Here is a 19,854-nt window from a genome sequence, read left to right as displayed (position 1 = left end):
GTACAATAGATCTCAAAAACCAAACCCATCTACCTATAAACATACTTTCCTGTCTAACAGATTTGTAGTCTTGACTATCATCTCCTCTCTTCTCCAGGCCCATCCTCTGTGTTAACTGAAACCTCTGATTCTATAGGTTCCATTGTCTTCTATTCCATATATAAGTCAGAATGTCTAATATTTGTTTTTCAGTGCTTGTCCTATTTCACTTAGCACACTGCCCCTGTAATTCTATCCATTAGTTGTCACTATTGACACAGTTTTCTTTCTTTTGTTTTTTTTAAAGGCCAAATAGTATTGCATATTTAAGCCACATTGTCTTTATGGATGCATTACTTAGATTGATTCTATAACTTAGCTATTGTGAATAGTGCCACAATGAGCATAGTGTAGACATCTCTGACAAACTGATTTCAGATCTTTAGGGTAAATAAACAGAAGTGGAATTGCCGAATCTTGACAGATAATTTCTTAAATGATTTTGAAAGAAAACGAGAGTGCTGCTTTAGATAAAGAGTTCTGTAGAGTTGAGAGAGTAGTGTTTGGGACTCACGTGAAAGATGTCTGCTTTTTGGAAAGTTGGTTGAGATTGTTTCACAGGGCTTGGTAAAAATGTGGAGCCTGTAAAACAGCTCATTAAACAGCCTTGATACCTTGTAAACCAAGTTCAGTCTTCAGATATAACCAGGCTTTTCTTTTCCGCCTTTTGTGGCTTTGACTTTGAGAGGAATTTGGACTCTTACTGTTGAGATTCATGGAGTTCATTAAGGGCAGGCAGACCAGGCAAATAGTTTCTGAGGGTGCTGCAACCTTCCCTCTATGCAGTGGTCCTCTGTCCAAGTGGATGATGCTGCCTAGAAAGCATGCACATTGTTAACTAACCTGTTTAACTAGCATTCCAATCAAGCAGGCTTCCTTAGACTACTTATATAAAGTTGTTTAACTTTGTTTCTGATGAGTATAATGTGATTGACACTCAGCAAGCAAGTGTTTCATTGAATTGGGTTAGGGCACAGTTCCCTCCTGAGCTATGCTAATTGCAGTTGCTATCTTGGCTTCTATCTGGAAAGCTTTCAAGGCTGCAGCTGTGTGGCCTGCTTGAAAGTACTGGGCTTTGAATGAAGTGTGTGGCAGGAAAGTGGGTTTACCCTGTTCCTGTTGCAAAATCACACTTTCCTCTTGCCTCCAATAGTGTGCTTTAGATTGTTTCTCTGTGGTTGTGGTCAGTGAGTGAGCACTCAATGCTACTTTCCTTGTATGCCTTTCTTTTCACACAGGCAGTGAAGAAGGAGATAATCACAAGATGTTTTTCAGTAGGTTTATTTGTCAACTTCGGGTTGAAGACCTTCTTATAAATCTTATGATAGTTATATATTTGAAATCATTAGTTTTAACCTACTCTCCCAACAATTGTTCTATTTTTTGACCTTCAATATAACTATTAACAATGTAGTTATCATTTTATGGATGTGGACATTGAAGAATGTACCCATAATGGCAACAACCTTATGCATCCATTTTTAGTGCTTTAGTGTGTTTTCTCTTAGGGGTCTAAGAGATTAATTTGTTTGTTTTGTTTCTTAAGTGCTATTACTGGTGGTGGAACTCCAAGATTGGAATTTTGTCTTGTTTTCCCAGCCCTTTCTTTTCCTTAGGGGTGTTGAATGCCCAGAGACAGCCCAAAGAAAAGAGTACAAGAATCAAAGATGTAATAACTTTTGTATATGCACAATCTAGATGGTGAGGTATTTCTAATTAATTTTGGATGGCTATCTTCCCTGGTTTCTATAAGATACACTCTGGAAGTGCTTGCTGGTGGGACATTGTATTGCTCTTCCAGAACTGTAAAACTTGCTTGCTTTCCCACATCTTATCAAACACTGAAATTTAGGACATGAAAGACATGGAAGGCTCAGGGCCTGCAGAATGGAGTGGGTTCAGTCTGCATCCATGTTGCTCATTTAGAATGCTGATTTGAAACAAATGTCCTGGGAAGCAACACACACAGACCAGAGCTGAATTTCTGACATTGATGCCCAGAGTACTGTTAGTGGGGAATGTTGGTCATTCATTAGACAGTTAAGAAAGACAATGGTTTTCTTTACACATAGAGTAACACAGTTTCAGTGTTCTAAAAAAAGATTATTGATAAACAATTTTAGAATGCTCAAGTGTTAATCTTTTCCATTAGACTTTTTGAAATTATATTTTATTAAGGAGGCTGAGAAGGATTTTGGCTCAAATTCAGCCTAGGCTAAGGGAGAGAGTTGTGTCTGTGCCTGGCATCCCAAGCTATATTGGAGTCTGAGATTCCTAGGATTGCAGTTCCAAGCCAGCTCAGGCAGAAAAGTGTGGAACTCCATCTTAGCAGATGGAAACTGGATGCACTTGTGTGTTCTCATAGGAACTATGGGAAACCTAATAAAATAGGTGAACCATAGTCCAGACACCCATGCGGGGGGGGGGGGGGGGGGGCGGGGGGGGGGGGAGGAGTGAGACTCTGTCTCAAAAGTAACCAGCAAAAAACAGGGCTGAAGATGTGGCTCAGCATCAGAGTGCCTGCCTAGCAAACATGAGACCCTGAGTTTAAATCACAATACTGAGAAGGAAATGACATTTACTATTCAGGAAATGACTGCTGGTTGGTTTCATGTTAAAGAACATTTCAGCCCTTTAGTTTACACTGTTTTACTTGAAGCAAACTAAAGGTTAATATGTGTTTCTGGGATTTTGTTCCAGTTAACAGTCAGCAGAGTGTGTATTTCTTCACATAGTACTAGTTTTCTCATAGAGGTTTATTGTATCCTTAATATTACATTAGTAGTTTCATCTCTTTAATGTGGCCTTCCAAAAAATGCTGTTTGTTATTCTTCAGTGAGTTTAGTCTTTTTAGACTTGTATTATTCTTCAATATAACTCATTTTCAGAGAGGTCACTTTATATAGTCTTACTCATAGCTAGAAATAGGATGGCTGTAGGTTGGTGACACATACCATATACTTTGATACTTTTTTGGGAGTCTTTGTGGTATCTTGAAATATGACTTGTTCATATATTTGTGGATAAGGAAGTTACTTTTGAAATTGATTTTGTTTCTAGAACTGTTTATGGTCTGGTTCAGAAAAATTAGCTGCTAGGTGCCAGTGGCTCATGCCTGTAATCCTAGCTACTCAGGAAACTGAGATCTGAAGACTGTGGTTCAAAGCCAGCCCGGGCAGGCAAGTCCGTTAACCACCAGAAAATTGGAAAATTGGTGGAGTGCTCTCCTTGAGGTGAAGAGCTCAGGGGCAGCTCCCAAGCACAGAGTTGAAGCCCCATGACCATAAAACAAAAACAACAACATCAAAATAGCCCAGAAAAATTACCCTCCTCCATTCAGAAATGATATAGTGGGGAGCTAGAAGACTAAGACGGTAACTGGAACATCCAAAATCTAGCCAAGACTGACTGTATTACTAAAACCTTTAAATAAAAATTTATTCTGCTGTAATCCCTTCCTTTTAAACATAATTTTAATTTGTGTGTTATATAAACTTTAAATTTCATATGTATGTATGTTTGGGCAAGGGTGAGGTTTGAGAAGAGAACCCACAATCTCTTTATTTTTCTTAAAATAGTTTTTTTCGACCTCCCAAGTCACCACTATTACCAGTGACTAGTCATACCTCATTGCCTGAAGTGGTAACTTATATACCACTTCTAAAATACCATTACTAAAAACAGCTCAAGTCTCTAAGCTGGCTTACATTTTAAAAAGCATTTGAGAGTATTTTTGGACTTGCAAAACATTATTAGATGGAAGTAAAAAAGGAAATATGTTTGGTTAATTTGTGTTAAGGAAGTCATAGTTGTCTTGAGGATAGTTAGAAATGTTGTCTGAGTCCATTGGGAATTGAATAAATTCATCTAGTATTATAAGATCATAAGTACATGATATATTCAGATTAGCTAATTAGCCTTTGCCTCAGAGTTTATTTTATAAATAGGACCAACCCCCACAGTAGTTGGTACTTTTCATGTTACAGTTGGGTTAACTTACTTTTTCCCTGTAGCCTGTTTGCTCCCAGTGTCAGACTCAGAACCTTGTACTAGCTTAAGTTGGTTCTTATGTTATTTCTTTGATAGACGTACTCTAGTTGTCTGTCTTTGCTAGTACAGTACATGTGCATGCTTCACCTGAACTGAGACTCCCCTCAGATTTCTCAGGGTCAGTTCTGAGTCTGTGATTTAGCATAACTACTGTAGAATACCTTTCAGTGTATGCTCATTTTCTGAGAGCATTAGGTTTGGTGTTTTTTTGTTGTTGTTGGTTTTCCATTCTTCTGTTCAAGTTGGTTTTGATTATAAAGTTCATTGGATGAATGTTGTTTTCAGTTAAAAAAAAAAGGTGGGACATATTGTGCCAGATGTTTAAAATGTAAAGCAGTACACTTCTCCACAAAACCTTGAAATTGTTTTGGGAATTAAGCAAAACTAATAATTTTGATTATTTTTGCGATGGTGCTAGACCTGAACTCAGGGCCTTGCTCCCCTCCAACCTCCCCCTGCCCCCCCTCCCCACATCTATCTCAAATTCCTCAGTAGGTAAGATTGTAGATATGAGTCACCGGTGCCTGGCATAACTTTGATTTTAATCTAGGAAGTAATCATCTTTTAAAAACAATCACAAGTTGATCAGCATGCATTGTCCTCATAAACTGATAAATTGAATTGTAACTCCTTTGTACAACAACTAAAGACAATAAAAGCAAAATTTAAAAAAATAAAATGATGAGCAGTATTTTCCCAGATGACTTTCTTCATTGGAACAAAAAGACTTTAAAATGAAAACCAGTATTTTTAAAAAGTCTGAAATGTGTGTTGATCCATCCATGTATTTGTAAATTTGAACAAAACAGATGCTGAAATTGCTACATTAAGCTAAAAAGCTTATATTCATTGTTCATTTACAAAAATTCAAAAACATAATCTACTATAGTCTTAGTCCATACTTTTTTCTACCAAGGAGTATACATTACCTTAGGCAAACTTAAGAGATGGTAAAATTTTGCTAACAAGCCACTGTAATTTTCTTGTTTCAGGAATCTTGAAAATAAATTTGAAACATAAAGGCCTAAAGTTGTGTTATCCGAGGAAATTAAGACAAGAAGCAGCATGATTTAAAGAAAATAATGCAATATTTTTCTATATGTATTGCTTTTTTTAAGTTTTTCTTTATGGCATAATTTGTTTTGTGGCTCTTACAGATTTAACATGTCATTTATAGAAATTTCTTGGGAGCACTGAACTTTCTTGGGAATCAGAGCATCTAATTTCTAGGCTCTCCTTGGCCAAAGCCACTTAGCTTTGGTAGATGCCTAGTACATGTCTCTTGTGCAGTTCTCACCTCACAGACTTAGAAAGATGAAATACAAGAAAAGGAGTAAAGTATTGAAATCTGAGAAGTGTTCAGTGAAAAATTAGAGAAATAATTGAACCATTTAGTTAAACAAATGAGGGAAGTTTTTATTTTGTTTTGTTTTTTAAGAACCAATCAGAAAACTGCAGATAATTGTGCTGCTCTCTCCGTTTGTCACTGAGGCAACTGAGGTCTAAAGATGTTGAGGGATGATGTTATGTGTGGGGCGGGGGGCGGGGGGGGGGGGTCCCAGGTAACCCAGGTCTCCAGCCCCTCTAAGGAGGAAAGGGTGAGCCAACTGTTAACGCTCCTCTTCCCCTAGTGGCCTCTTTCATGGAGGCGAAGTTGCCAGTTACAAGCTTCTGATTATGTTCCTGTTCAGAACTCTACTTTGACACATAGTGTATTTTGGGCAAATTATTAAGAAGTGGCTAGTTAGCAGTGAGAATTTTTCTTCATTGTGTCGTGTTCTACAAAAAGAAATCCACTTATGTAACGTTTAAAAATTGAGATTATGAGAGAAAAGATAAACAATCAGGTTATAATTTGTTATTGTTTTGTGTCATTTACTATTTTGACATTACAGCAAAGGGATTTGTAAACACACCTCATCACATACCTCTTTCAATCCTTTTTTTTCTTTTTCTTTTTTTTTTCCCGTCGATTGTGGATCTTGAACTCTGAGCCTGGGGGCTGTCTCTGAGCTGTTCAGCTCAAGGTGAACGCTCTACCACTGGAGCCATAGCACCACTTCTGGTCTTCTGGTGGTTAATTGAAGATAAAGTGGCTCACGTCTGTAATACTACCTCTTCAGTCTTTTGAAAAGAAAATGAAAATGCCAGGCATGGTGTGTGTGTGTGTGTGTGTGTGTGTGTGTGTGTGTGTGTGTGTGTGTGTGTGTGTGTGTGTGTGTGTGTGTGTGTGTGTGTGTGTGTGTGTGTGTGTGTGTGTGTGTGTGTGTGTGTGTGTGTGTGTGCGCGCTCTAAATTTACCTGTTTACTGTTTTGTTTCATTACAAGTGTGAGATCAAACTTTTTTGGGTTGGTTACAGGGGTTGAACTCGGGGCTTGGGTGCTTTTCCTGAGCTCCTTTGCTCAAGGCTAGTTCTCTACCCACTTTGAGCCATAGTACCACTTCTGATTTTCTGGTGGTTAATTAGAGATAAGAGTCTCTCATGGACTTTCTTACTAAGGCTGGCTTTGAACTGTGATCCTCAGATCTCAGCCTCCTGAGTAGCTAGGATTGTAGGTGTGAGCCACTAGCACCTGGCCAAACATTTTCTTATGTTTACAAATACCTGGTAAGATAATTTTCTCTAGTTGGCATCATGTGAAATTTGAATAAAGAGGTGCTGTCAATAGAAAAATATGAGTAATTTTAGATCCCCAGGAATAGTATTATGAATGGTTAAATTGTCTATGCTTTTAATAAAAGAAGCAGCTAAGCTTATTTTAGTCATTGGGATAGTATGTTTGTTTAAACTGTAGCACACCTAGACAGAAATAAATCTTGTTAAAACAACAGCTTACTACTGACCTGACTTGTTTTGCCTATTTTGGGTCCCAGAACCTCAACTGTGGCAATACAGAAAAGATCTGCTAGGGATCTTTGTAATGGTATCAATGAGTGGTTCTTTAATCCTTTGTGAAGAAACATTAAAAAGGATTAATTAAGCAAGCCCTGAAGTATGGTCTGAAATGAGAGCTTAACACACAAACTGCATGTGGCCTTCTGTGATTTTTATAACATCTTTACTTCCTCCTCAGAGAGGGGCTTGCACCTGGCTTACTCGCAGATTGCTCTGTAACTTGATTGATCTAAATTGTTGGTTATGCCCATGACAGTCTTATTTATTTATTTTGTGGCAGTACTAGTGTTTGAACTCGGGCCTTGGAGCTTGCTAGGGAGCTACTCTACCACTTGATACATGCCCTTAGTGCTTTTTACTTTTTTTTTTCCCCAGGTAACAAGCCTATCCCTTGCTTAAACTGTAATCATCCTATTTAATGCTTCCCATGAAGCTGAGTTGGCAAGGGCACTCCACCATGCCCATCCTTTTCTGTTAAAATGGGTTGGAGTCTGACTGACTAACTCAGTCACCTGATTTTAGTCCTGCAGTCTTCCTGATTTCAGCCTCCTGAGTAGCCACAAGTGGTTTGAGCCATTGTGCTGGGCTAGGGCTAGCTGTTTTTGTGAAATAAAATATTAGAACTTGAGGAAGACACAGAGGAGCATAATACTAATCTGTAAATTCCTTTGAGGCAGGATTTAAATTTTAAACACTTGGAGAAAGTTCCTGGTTCATGATAGTTGGACTTAATGAGCTCTAGATTTGATGATGGTACTAAAGTGACACACATTCAGTAGAAATCATGCTTAGAATCATGAATTTGGATATTTTCCCTAACTATATGTGAAGTGATCCTTCTTTGTGGTGCCAGGCAGGGAAAGGCAGTGACTTGGAGCTCACCTCACGTGGAGAAACAACTGATAGGTACTTCCTTGGGTTCCATATGGGGAAACAGCTGTAGATTAGATGCATTAAATGTCTTTGTAAGTTGAGGAATACCTATAAATCCCAAAGCCAGTGTATATCCAGATCTGTTTACAGATCTTCCTACTGTAAACATTTATTAGATAAGTGAACGGGTGAGTTTACATTTATCTTTATGCATCGTAATCCTTTTTTGTGTTTGATGCTGTTAGGCCTTCTTCCCTGTAACCTCCCCCGCTGGGGATGGAACTCAGGGCTTCACACATGCTAAGCAAAAGTTTTACCTCTAGCAATATTCTAGTTTCTGTTTAGTTTTCTTTAGTTGTTTCTATTTTGCTTTAAAGTCCTTATTGCTAAGCTAGATGCTAGTGACTGATGCCTATAATCCTAGCCATTTGGGAAACTGAGACCGGGAGGATCTTAGTTTGAAGTCAGCGTAGGTATTCGCATGAGACTCCTCAGCCAATAGCTAGACATAATGGCATATACTTGTTATTTCAGTTATGAGGAAAGCTGAAATAAGGAAGATTGATATTCTAGGCCGTTTTTATTTACTTTTTGGTTGCTTTTGTCTTAAGAAGGTATTATATGTATATTTAGCATATAGTCTTGAAGTATTTTACGAGCTTGTCCACCTTAAACTTAGGATATAAAAGGAAACGTATAAACTCATTTTTGTGTCAGAGTAATGGCTGCAACAGTAATTAGAGAGAAAAACATAAGGAGACCACTAGGACCTGGTAGGCGCAAGCCTGCAATCCTAGCTACTCAGGAGGCTGAGATCTGAGGATCACTGTTTAAAGCTAGTCTGGGTGAGAAAGTCTGTGAGACTTTAACAACCAGAAAACTAGAAGTGGCGCTATGGCTGAAAGTTGTAGAGCACTATAGCCTTGAGCAAAAAGAACTCATACAACACCTAGGCCTTGATTCAAGCCCCATGACCGACCAGAAAAACCATAAGGAAGTGAATTTCTGAAGGATGTTTATTTAAAATTGTCCACATTATTAAAATAAAAAACCTTTTATTTCAATTTCTATTTCACAGAGTAATTTCTACCCAACTATTTACTTTTTCTTTTCTCCCTGTAATTCTGTTAAAGACTGTTGTGAGAATCTTCTCACTGAGTGTCCTGAGTAAAGCCCACTACTTGTGCATCAGTGTTGTGTGTTATCTTACCAGAAGCAGTTGAAACCCTAGCCTTGTCTGCAAGGAGTTCACCATCTAGAGGGGAAGATAAGTTTAGATAAGGTAATGATAGCAATCAGGTTTCCTCACGTGTCTAAATTCTTATTTTTCTACTCATCTATCACCACCTCATCTGTGGGTGATTTATATCTTTCTGCAATGAAACTGATTTAAAAAACATCAGTCATTTCTGTTTGGAAATCAAGTGGAAGCTTTAATTATTTCTCAGCAACTGAGCAATGTTGACCACCCTCTTCCTTGGAACTCCTTTCTCTTATATTGTATAGTCTTGTCTCTTAGCTAGTTTCTTTGCATTCTTCTGCGAGTTTCTCTTCTACATTGTTTTTCAATGTCTATTTTCTTCAGGACTTAGTTCCAAGCTCTCAGATCTTCTTTCTTTATATCCTTTGCCTAAGAGATAGTAACCATTTTTATGAACTTAAGTACTATTTGCAGGTTATTTCAGGTTAGACTTCAAAATTAATACCATCAGTCCTCTTTCAGATTTGAATCTTGAATCTTAATTGTTTCCTAGTTAATTGCAGCCAGACTTTTGCCAGCCACAGTGATGTGTGCCTGCAGTCCTAGCTACACCAGAGACTTGTAGAAGGATTTCAAGTTTGAGACCAGCTTGGGCAGCTTAGGGGCCCCTATTTCTGTGCTGAGAATATAGCTCAGTGGTAGAATACTTAACCTAGCATTCATGAAGCCATAGGCTGTCCAGCACTGCCAAAAAGAAAAGAATGTTTCCGTTTTATTATAGTTGCTTTATTGTATTGTTCGACCATGGTGAGTGACAAGATTTAAAAGACTGGTTATAAGATATAGAAAATGCTGAGTATATTGTTTTGTACTGTATCATAAATATAAATTGTGAACTGTGCTTAACTGTATGTAGCTCAAGGACTTTTAAGCCTATGGTAGTATCCTTTTCTGTATAATTACTTCAATTATGACATAAACATTTTTATATTTAGTGTCGTTGAAAAGTTACTGAATTATAAATTTAAATCTGTACTTGTTTAGCTTGACTGTACTTTAGTTTGGCTAATTAGAATAAAAATTTAAAAATTTTAAGATTGATTAGTTTTAGTAAACTTAATGATTTCTTTGAGAGAAATAATTATATATATATTAAGAGACAGTAATTGGAAAAGACAATTAGAAGATTGTTTAATATTCATAACTTATAAGGGCTATATATTATTTTATGGCCATTTTGATATGATTTTACAAAAGATGTTAGAAAATGACAGCTACTTGTTAAATCCTTTCCTTGGCTAAGAGTTATTTTCCTCATTGGAGGCACAGACCTGTAGACAAAGCCAGAGCTTATGTATACTATATATAGAAGTTCATCAGTTAACTTATCAGTGTTTCTGTGGTCTTCAATCTTAATTTTAGCACAATCAGCTTACTAATTAGGGAAGAATTATACTTTGCAAATCTGGTATACATTCTTTACGTTATTTTTATTTGTTTATTTAATTTACTTTGCAGAAGTGGGTATAGAACTTAGAGTATAGTGGTTATAGAACATCCCCCAGCCTGGGCAAATGCTCCATCGCTGATCTACAATCCTAGTCCTATTTACCTTAATAAGTAATTTGAAATGCAATATTGGGTTTTACTGTTACTTTATTGAAATTCATATGAAAGCTTTATTTTAGAATATATTTGTATTATATATAACCTATTATCTATCCTGTTCAGTAATCTGTTGAACTAGTTCTTTCACCAAATACACATCCAATAAATGATAGCTGTTGTGTTGAGAAATCAGAAGAGGATAGTCCATTTTGTTTTTGTTTTTTGTCTGACAGCAGGATTAAAACTCAGTACCTGACACTTTTGCTTATGAGCTGGCACTCTACCAACTGAGCCATCTCTCCAACCCCAAGTTTTTATTCTTGTAATTATAAAAATGTTTTTTGTATTGTTGTTATAGGTATCACTTACTTTTATTTCTAGCCTACTCTTCTGCTCTAGATATATTTATAACCATTCATTTAAAAATGAAATATCAAGCATCACTTCGTAATCCCTTTCATCAACCTGTTTGCTCTCATGCCACCAGTAGTCTGTCTAGTTTTTATTTGGTATATGTTTAGTCTTGTCACAGAATATTGATTATTCTTTTTTTTGGGGGGGGGCCCGGTCGTGGGGCCTGAACTCTGGGCCTGGGCACTGTGCCTCAGCTCTTCAGCTCAAGGCTAGCGCTCTACCACTTGAGCCACAGCGCCACTTCTGGCTTTTTTCTTTTTGCTTATGTGGTGCTGAGGAATCGAACCCAGGGCCTCATGCATATGCAACACAAATGGTCTACCACTGAGCCACCTTCCCAGCCCCAGAATATTGATTATTCTTAACTTGTTAGTTAGTGCTACTAAAACTTCCTTTACCCTTAGTAGTTGCCTCCACTCACACAATAACGTTAGCTATCGCATGGGAAGGAACAGCAGGAACACTGGTGCTTTTGTAAACATTATTTAACTTTTTATGTGTATGTGCAGGGTACCATGTTGCCCCAGCTGGTTTGGAACTCTCTAGGTAGGATTTCAGGCATATGCTACGACATCTAGCATTCAACTTTATTTTAGAATTTAAAACATTTGTAGGGTTTTGTTTTTTAGTTTTGTGCCAGTCCTAAGCTTAAACTCAGAGCCTGAGCCCTGTCTCTGAGCTTTTGTGCTCAAGGTTAGCACTCTACCACTTAAGATATAGTTCCACTTATAGCTCTTTTGCGAGTAATTGGAGATGAGTCTCATAGACTTTTTCTGCCGGGGTTGGCTTCAAACTGGATCCTCAGATCTCAGCCTCCTGACTAGCCAGTTTTAAAAAATTGAGATATAACCTGCATACTATAAAATGCGTTCATCTTAAGTATATTTAAATACAAATTTAGCAAATTTTATATAATTGTATGAATCTTGTGTCTCAATTTTTTTTCTTTAGAATATGGTCTAATTTGGGAACAATTCTGTTCCTTCCCAAGATTCTTTTGTGCCCATTTTCAGTAATTCCCCACTAATGTTCCCTGATCTCAGAAACCATGGGTCAGCTTTTGAATTTTTTAGAAATTTCAAATATAATTATACAGTGTAGTCTTTGTGCCTAGCCTTTTTCATTTGTCATATTTTCGGGATTTATATACATTGTTATATATTTTAGTAACTCATTGCTTTTTTATTATTCAATGGCATTCTATGGAGTGGATAGACCTCCCTCCCTCCCTCCCTCCCTCCCTCCCTTCCTTCCCTTCCTTCCTTCCTTCCTTCCTTCCTTCCTTCCTTCCTTCCTTCCTTCCTTCCTTGTTTTGTCGGTAGTGGGTTTGAACTCTGGGCCTGAACGCTGTCCCTCAGCTCTTCAGCTCAAGGCGAGTGCTCTACCACTTGAACCATAGTGCTACTTCTGGTTTTCTGGTGGTTAATTGGAGATAAGAGTCTCACAGACTTTCCTGCCTGGGCTGGCTTTGAACCATGATCTTCAGATCTCAGCCTCCTGAGTAGCTAGGATTACAGGTGTGAGCCACCGGCGCCCAGCTTGAACTACTTTTTCTGATTGGTAAACATTGGTATGCTTTCCATTTCAGAGCTATTGTGGGACATGATTGCTGTGGGCATTTATAAAGAGTACTTCGTGTAAACATTTCTAGGAGAAATTAAAACATACAAGGGTGAATTTGCTGTGTTGGATGAGACAACTTCCCACACTTTTCCCAAATTGCATACCATTGTATTTCCCAATCTGGTTGTATAAGATGTTTGATTGCATTTTAAATTTCTTTTTTATTTTTGGAGGTCGTGGGGCTTAAACTCTGGGCCTGGGCACTGTCCCTCAGCAATTCAGCTTAAGGCAAGCGCACTCTACCACTTGAGTCACACCACCACTTCCAGTTTTTTGGTGACTTATTGGAGATAAAAATATCAGGGACTTTCCTTACCAGGCTGGTTTTAAACTGCTAAGATCTCAGCATCCTGAGTAGCTAGGATTACAGGCTTGAGCCACCGGTGCTCAGCTGCATTTTCAATTTCTTAATGACTAATGATACTATTTTTTTTCATGTGTTTTTCCTATGATGAGTGTGTTAAATTTCTGTCACTGTGACAAAATACATGACATAAATACTTAACAAGAGGAAACATTTACTTGGGCTTCCTGATTGAGGTTTCAGCCTATGGCCACCCACCTTCGCTGTTTTGGGGTGTGTGGTGGGGCACAACAATCATGATAGAGATGGATTTGTGTTGGAACAAAGCTGCTCACCTTGTGGCAGCTAGGAAGCAGAGAAAGAAAAGGAAAGGGGGCTGGGTTCCAGTATTTTCTTCAAAGACAACTTCAGTTAACTTCCTTATACTAGGCCCTTCCTCCTGTCAATAAGGCACACAGAATAATCTGGTATATCATGAGACAGACATGATTGTTGTTAGCTGCTACATTGATAATTTTGTAGGACCTGCAAATGTTATCCAAATGCCCCTAATACAAAAAATGTAAGATTCTACTACTTCCTAAAAATCACTATAGGCTGATAGCTCAGGCATTATTTTATTATTTATTAATTATTTTATTATCTTTAAATAGTTGTACAAAGGAGTTGCAGTTTATGAATTCAATACATCTTGATCAGTGTCAACCCTTTTGGCATTCTCATCCATCCCTCTTCTACCCACCCCTTCCTTGGTTTATTTTAAAAGCTTATATTATTTGTCTTATTATTGAATAAGAGCTCTTTATGATTTGTAGACATGTGCCCTTTATCATGTAATTATGTAGCTCTTTATTCTAGATTTGTATCTTTTATTACATGACAAGTCTGTAAATAATTTCCTTACATTTTGTCACTTGTGTTTTCATTTTTAAAGTGATGTATTTTGAGGAACAGAAATATGAAAATTTGATGTTCAAGTTATAAGTATTTTTCTTTTATGATATATACTTTATTTTTCCCTTGAACACCTTGAGCTACATCCTCAACCAAGTTTTAGTGTTTTAGAGCTGTGATACATTCTTTACAAGTTAATCTTGCACATGGTGCAAGGTAAAGATTGAAGTTCCTTTTCCTCTTTCCATATGTGTAACCAGTCTGCAGTACCATTTATTGGTAATACTATCTTTTTATCACTGAATTGCCATGACACCATTTGTTTCATATGAATGGACATAGATGAGCTCTGTTCTGTTCTTCCTATACTAATAATACTCTGCAGCTTTGATTACTGCTACTTTATAGTAAGCATTGAAGTAAGTAGTGTGATTTCTTTGTAAGTTATGATGTAGGCTTTTTTTGTGTGTGGTGGTAGGAGTTTGAACTCTGGAGCCTTGCACTTGCTAAGCAAGCGTGATAAACAACACTAAGCCATATTTTTGGGCTAGGGTCTCACTTTTTGCCTAGGCCTGTGCCTAGACCATGATCCACCTATATTAGCTTTCCTGTTGTGAATGGAATGACAGGTACACACCATCATATCCAGATTGGCCTGGAACCATGATCTTCCCTATCTTGGCCTTCCATATAACTGGGATGATCAGTACACCCAGTTTATGGTTGGGAAAGGTGGTTCATATGTCCCTGTGCTCACCTCAAACAACAGTCTTCCTAATTTCAGCCTCCAAATGATAGAGTTTAAAAGCAGCCGTAGTTTAGAAATTGCCTAGCAGTCTCCACATCAGCACATCTTTCAGGAGAGTTAAAAGGCTAGAAACACCCCAGGGAAAAATCAGTGTTATTTGAGATAGGGTGGGCCTGAAGTTCCATTTTACTTCATATCACTGAGTTACCTATCATACCAGCCATCACTTTTAGATGATCATACTTTGTAGAAACCTAATTATAATGCCTACTATCATTAAATGTTTCCAAGATGCTACAAAGATGGTATTATAGTACTAACTTTCCATAGTTGAATCCGTGATGCAGACAATAGGTCATATACCTAAGCTGATGGTAATAATAAACTATTATTGTTACCATAACAGCAGTTTCTGTGTGATAAAACTAGAATGTGAAGGCCAGGTCTAAAGATGCTGGGCTCTTTCTGCTATTTCACTATGCCTGCTGACAGTGACCTATTTATAGCATAGTAAGACAGAGCATACTTCCTTAGCTTTTCCCCTTTAGTTTACTAAAGACTATAGGACTCTTAGAAGAATTAATACTATTTTACAGTATAATCATCCAAAACAAATTATTACTGATTGATGTTATTCTAAGGGGTAAATAAACTTTCTTGGCTTATTGTCAAAAATATCCTTGGAAGCTAAATTTATTGTTTTTTTCCCCCTCAAATGCTACATAGTACCACTATTATAGATGTCATTCAGCTTTTCTTGTAGTAATAAATAATAAATGAATGCACAATAGTAGTAAATAGTAAATGAGGTGTCATAAGCATATATTTCCATCTTGTTTTTCACTGTGTATCTTGGAAAGAAACTTTGGAATGATTAGGTGCAGACTGGCTGAGGGTTCAGCCCTTCATTCAGATATAGACCTGAGGAAATGATATATAGATTCCTTCCTCTCACTAAACATGTACACTTCTTCCATTTCTTATGCACCTTTCTTTTGCAAATTGTTATGGTTGTAATAAGTAGTACATTCTTACTTCCATAAAGACTTTTCAAAAGTCAGTCATTTTGTTTGCTGCTTTAAAGTTACTACATAGATTATCGGGGGCGGGGGGGGGGGGGGAGGCAGTCCTAGGGCTTGAACTCTCGGCCTGGGTGCTGTCTCTGAGCTCCTTTTGCTCAAGGTTAGCCATGTGAGCCACTATGCCACTTTGGGCATTTTCTGTGACTAGCTGGAGATAAGAATCCTTTCCTGCTTGGACTGGCTTCGAACTGATCCTCAGATCTCAGACTCCTGAATAGCTAGGATTACAGGCATGAGTCACATATGTAGCGCTGAGCTATATAATTTTATTTAAGTACTCTAGGGCTTTTTAAAAGTCTCATATTTGGTAAACTATAAGTCATGTCAAATAAGGTTGTTATGTAAATATTTCATTTATGCAACAAATGTACTGTGTGTTACAGCCTGAAGTATGGAAATGGGTAGTTAGAGCCTTTGCTGGTACTCAGCTTCTAGTCTGGTAAGGAAAGCTAGTGATTAGACAAGTAGATGAGGTGTAGTCTAATGATGAGAACTCAAAATCTGTAACACCACAGAATTCAGTGAAATGTTACTCTGTACTTTTACACTGTCTTGCATAAATACAAATAATGAAGTAAGTCTACTCTTGATTTACTGTGAAACTTAATGGAGAGTTGTTATTAATGACTACTACTGTATATTGATGGCGATAAGCATGTGTTAGTCATAGATTAGCTGTAAAATTCATATTTACTCTAGAGAGTCCAGCAGGACACTGCAGAGTTTACTCATGCTTCTTTGTTTACATTGCAGATTTCTTTTGGATTTGGGCACACATTAATAGATCATCTGCACTGTGTACAGACACAGGTGAGTTAAAGTTTGAATTTATTATGTTAATATATTTAATATTAAGTAAAATTAAATATTTAAAGATTAATTGGATGCCAGTGGTTAACTCTTAGTCTTGGCTACTCAGGAACTGAGATCTGGGGGTTGTGGTTCAAAGTCAGCCCAAGGGGGAAAAAAGTCCCTGAGACTCTGTCTGCAAAATAAATCACAGAAACCAGGGCTGGATGTATGGCTAAAGTACTAGATAGGTAGCCATGAACAAGCAAGATAAGTGAAAGGGTGAGATCCACAGTTCAATCACTAGTGCCAGCACATACATGAACATTAAAAATTATTGTATTATAGTTTAGAAAAGTAATGGGTAAATGAAATTAATGAAAAAATGTCAGTTGTCTACATTTCTCTTTTGTGATCCCTTCCCTCCCTCCCTCCCTCCCTCCCTCCCTCCCTCCCTCCCTCCCTCCCCTCCCTCCCTCCCTCCCTCCCTCCCTTCCCTTCCTCCTTCTTTCCTTTGCCCTGGGGTTTGTACTGATGGCCTGGCCATTATCCCAGAACATTCATTCTGAAGGCTCGCCTCTACCACTTGAATCACAGCTCCACTTCTAGTTTTTTGGTAATTAAATGGAAATAAGAGTCTCATGGACTTTCCTGCCCAGGCTGGCTTGGAACCATGATGATCTTCTGATTCAGCCTCCTTAGTACATAGGATTATAGGTATGAACCTCCAGCCCTGCCTGTGATCATTTCTCATGAATATGTTGTTTACTGTGTATATCTCGAAAGAGTTTAAGTGATTTGATTATAATTTATTAAATTTTAATTTCCTAGCCTGGCAAAATGTTTACATTTATTTAAAATATTTGAGTAATGGTTTTGTTCATTTGTTACTACCAAACTATCAAGCGTTGGGTGTGATGTTGCATACCTGTAATGCCAGCTCCCACTGAGTGGATCACAAGTTTAAGGCCAAACTGTTTTTTGCAGAGCAAGACTCTGTCAAAACACCAAGGGCTGGGAAGTACATCAGTTAGTAGAATGATTGTCTAGTTTTACAAGGCCCAGCATTTGATCCCCAGTAAGGGGCAGGGGGCAGGGCAAGAGGGAAGGAGAAGCATGAGAGTAAAGGCTATAGCTTTTGCCCTTAGTGGGCAAATGGATCAAGAAAATGTGCTATATATACACAGTGGAATTCTACACATCCATCAGAAATAATGATATTGTACCATTCATCAGGAAATGGAAACACTGGAAAAAATAATATTAAACAAAGTAAGCCAGACCCAAAGAAACATAGGTTGCATGGTTTCTCTCATTTGTGGTAACTAGAATGTGCCTATAAATCTGTAAGTAAGCACACTGGATGGTAAAAGAGAAAAAAACATTACACTGGTACATGATAAATTGTCCGTAGGCATTTACACAGTGAGATCAAAGGAGGATGTTCTTAGGAAAGGATCATATAGGCACAATAGCTATGTGCATCTGACCATATAAAATAATATTTATTGAAATGAATTCCAAGAAGTAGAAACAAGAGGATGTTTTTTACTTTTGTTGCTGTTTTTGTTTTCATTTCCTTTTTGTCTTGTTTGTTCATTTATCTTTGAGAGGGTAAGGAGGGCACAGAAATGGTGGGACAAAGGATGAACAAATGCAGCAGTGACACTGACTAAACCCTCTGTTGAAAATGAACTGTACAATTTGTGGGTAGGGACAGGAGGGACAAACGGAGAGAGCAAGGGAATGGGTGACATTGTTCAAAAGGAAATGTGTTCTTTATCTGACTTATGGAACCCTTCTGGATATCATCTTTACAATAACAATAATAAATTTAAAGGAAAGACTATAATTTTTGGCAGCAAATCTCACTCTTATTGAGTAGGTGTTGTAAAATGAAATGAGATAGCTTTTTTGGGTTCAACCAGTCTGATAGAGCTTCACAGTCACTTTTTAAAAACCACATAACCTGGACTTTTTTTTTATTATAATGTTTATTAACACTCGGACATATCCTTATTTCTTTATAGCTGCCCTTCTGCCCCAGAAATGGGACAGAACAAACATCCTTACTTAGTCCTTAGGACAGTGCCTGCTTTGTAGTAAATACAAAACAAATGCCTGTTAATTATTAGGTAATAAATATCAAGAATATAGTTATATTCAGAGTATTTCAACTCTGCATCTACATATACAAATTAGAAATAATTCCTTATAATTATTTCTAGATATGAAATTATATAGTATACTTAAGTCTCTTAGATGTTATAGAAAATTAGATGTGTTAGATATTATTCTAAGAAGACTAATCAGGTAAAATTTAAGACAGGTTTTTTATTTTACATTGTCACTGCCATGAGATGTTTCTTATCATCAAGCAAGAAAAAAAAATTTTGAATGTATGGTATCCTCTCACTTTGTTAGATCGCTTTATTATCTTAGATATATATTTTGTAATATCGGTATAGAAAATAAAGTAGATTTGAAGCTGAACATGTGTGGAACAAAAGCTCTTGGGAGGCTGAAGCAGGAACATAACAAGCCTGGGCTACATTCTGAGCCCCAATTGTAAAGGAGCAAACTAACCAGGCCAAAGTAGATTTGAAGTATATCTGATTTTAATCTCTGAAAACCACATAAATCACAAAATTTGCCCGGCGCCAGTGGCTCACGCCTGTAATCCTAGCTACTCAGGAGGCTGAGATCTGAGGATCACGGTTCAAAGCCAGCCCGGGCAGGAAAGTCTGTGAGACTCCTATCTCCAATAAACCACTAGAAAACCAGAAGTGGCGCTGTGACTCAAGCGGTAGAGCGCTTGCCTTGAGCTGAAGAGCTGAGGGACAGTGCCCAAGCCCAGAGTTCAAGCCCCATGACTGACAAAAAAAGCAAAATAAAACAAAAAATTTCTATTACCTCTTAATGGATAGAAAAACATAATTTACTTAGTTTTCTGTTTTTAGATGGGAGGACTTTTTGGTTATTTTCTTGCCTTGAATATTAGTGTTTGAACTAGTTATCAAAGGTGGCTATAGACGTGTTGTAAGATATTGGTGGATATTCTTAGGTTCTTGCCTCTTGTTTGTTTTTTGTTTGTTTGTTTCTTCAAACATTTACCTGTCCTTCTGCCTGTGATTTTTCCATTTACAAAGAGAAACAAGTATGTATGACCTTTAGATTAAAAAATATATTCCCACTTTGGGGCATTTACCCAAATGATCACAAACAAGACCATACTAAAGCTACCAGCATGACTATGTTTATTGCAGCATTATTTACCATAGCTAAGATATGGAACCACCCAGATGCCCCTCAGTAGATGAATGGATCAAGAA

General features: G+C 37.5%; 1 protein-coding gene across 4 annotated transcripts in view; it reads left to right on the top strand.

Moving 5' to 3' along the window:
• The window catches only part of Ncoa2 (nuclear receptor coactivator 2), a 258,130-nt gene that overhangs the window by 78,949 nt on the left and 159,327 nt on the right, over window positions 1–19,854 (top strand). For all 4 annotated transcript variants that reach the window (XM_042665844.1, XM_042665840.1, XM_042665843.1 and 1 more), the window contains exon 2: window positions 16,487–16,543. The gene's annotated coding sequence lies outside the window, so the exon portion shown is untranslated. The remainder of the gene's footprint in view (window positions 1–16,486; window positions 16,544–19,854) is intronic.

The sequence above is a fragment of the Dipodomys spectabilis genome, unplaced genomic scaffold, assembly GCF_019054845.1.
Source record: "Dipodomys spectabilis isolate Male_0828 unplaced genomic scaffold, ASM1905484v1 ptg000015l, whole genome shotgun sequence".
Lineage (NCBI taxonomy): Eukaryota > Metazoa > Chordata > Mammalia > Rodentia > Heteromyidae > Dipodomys > Dipodomys spectabilis.
Note: the sequence above shows the minus strand (reverse complement) of the source record. Positions and strands in the feature narration are given on the sequence as shown.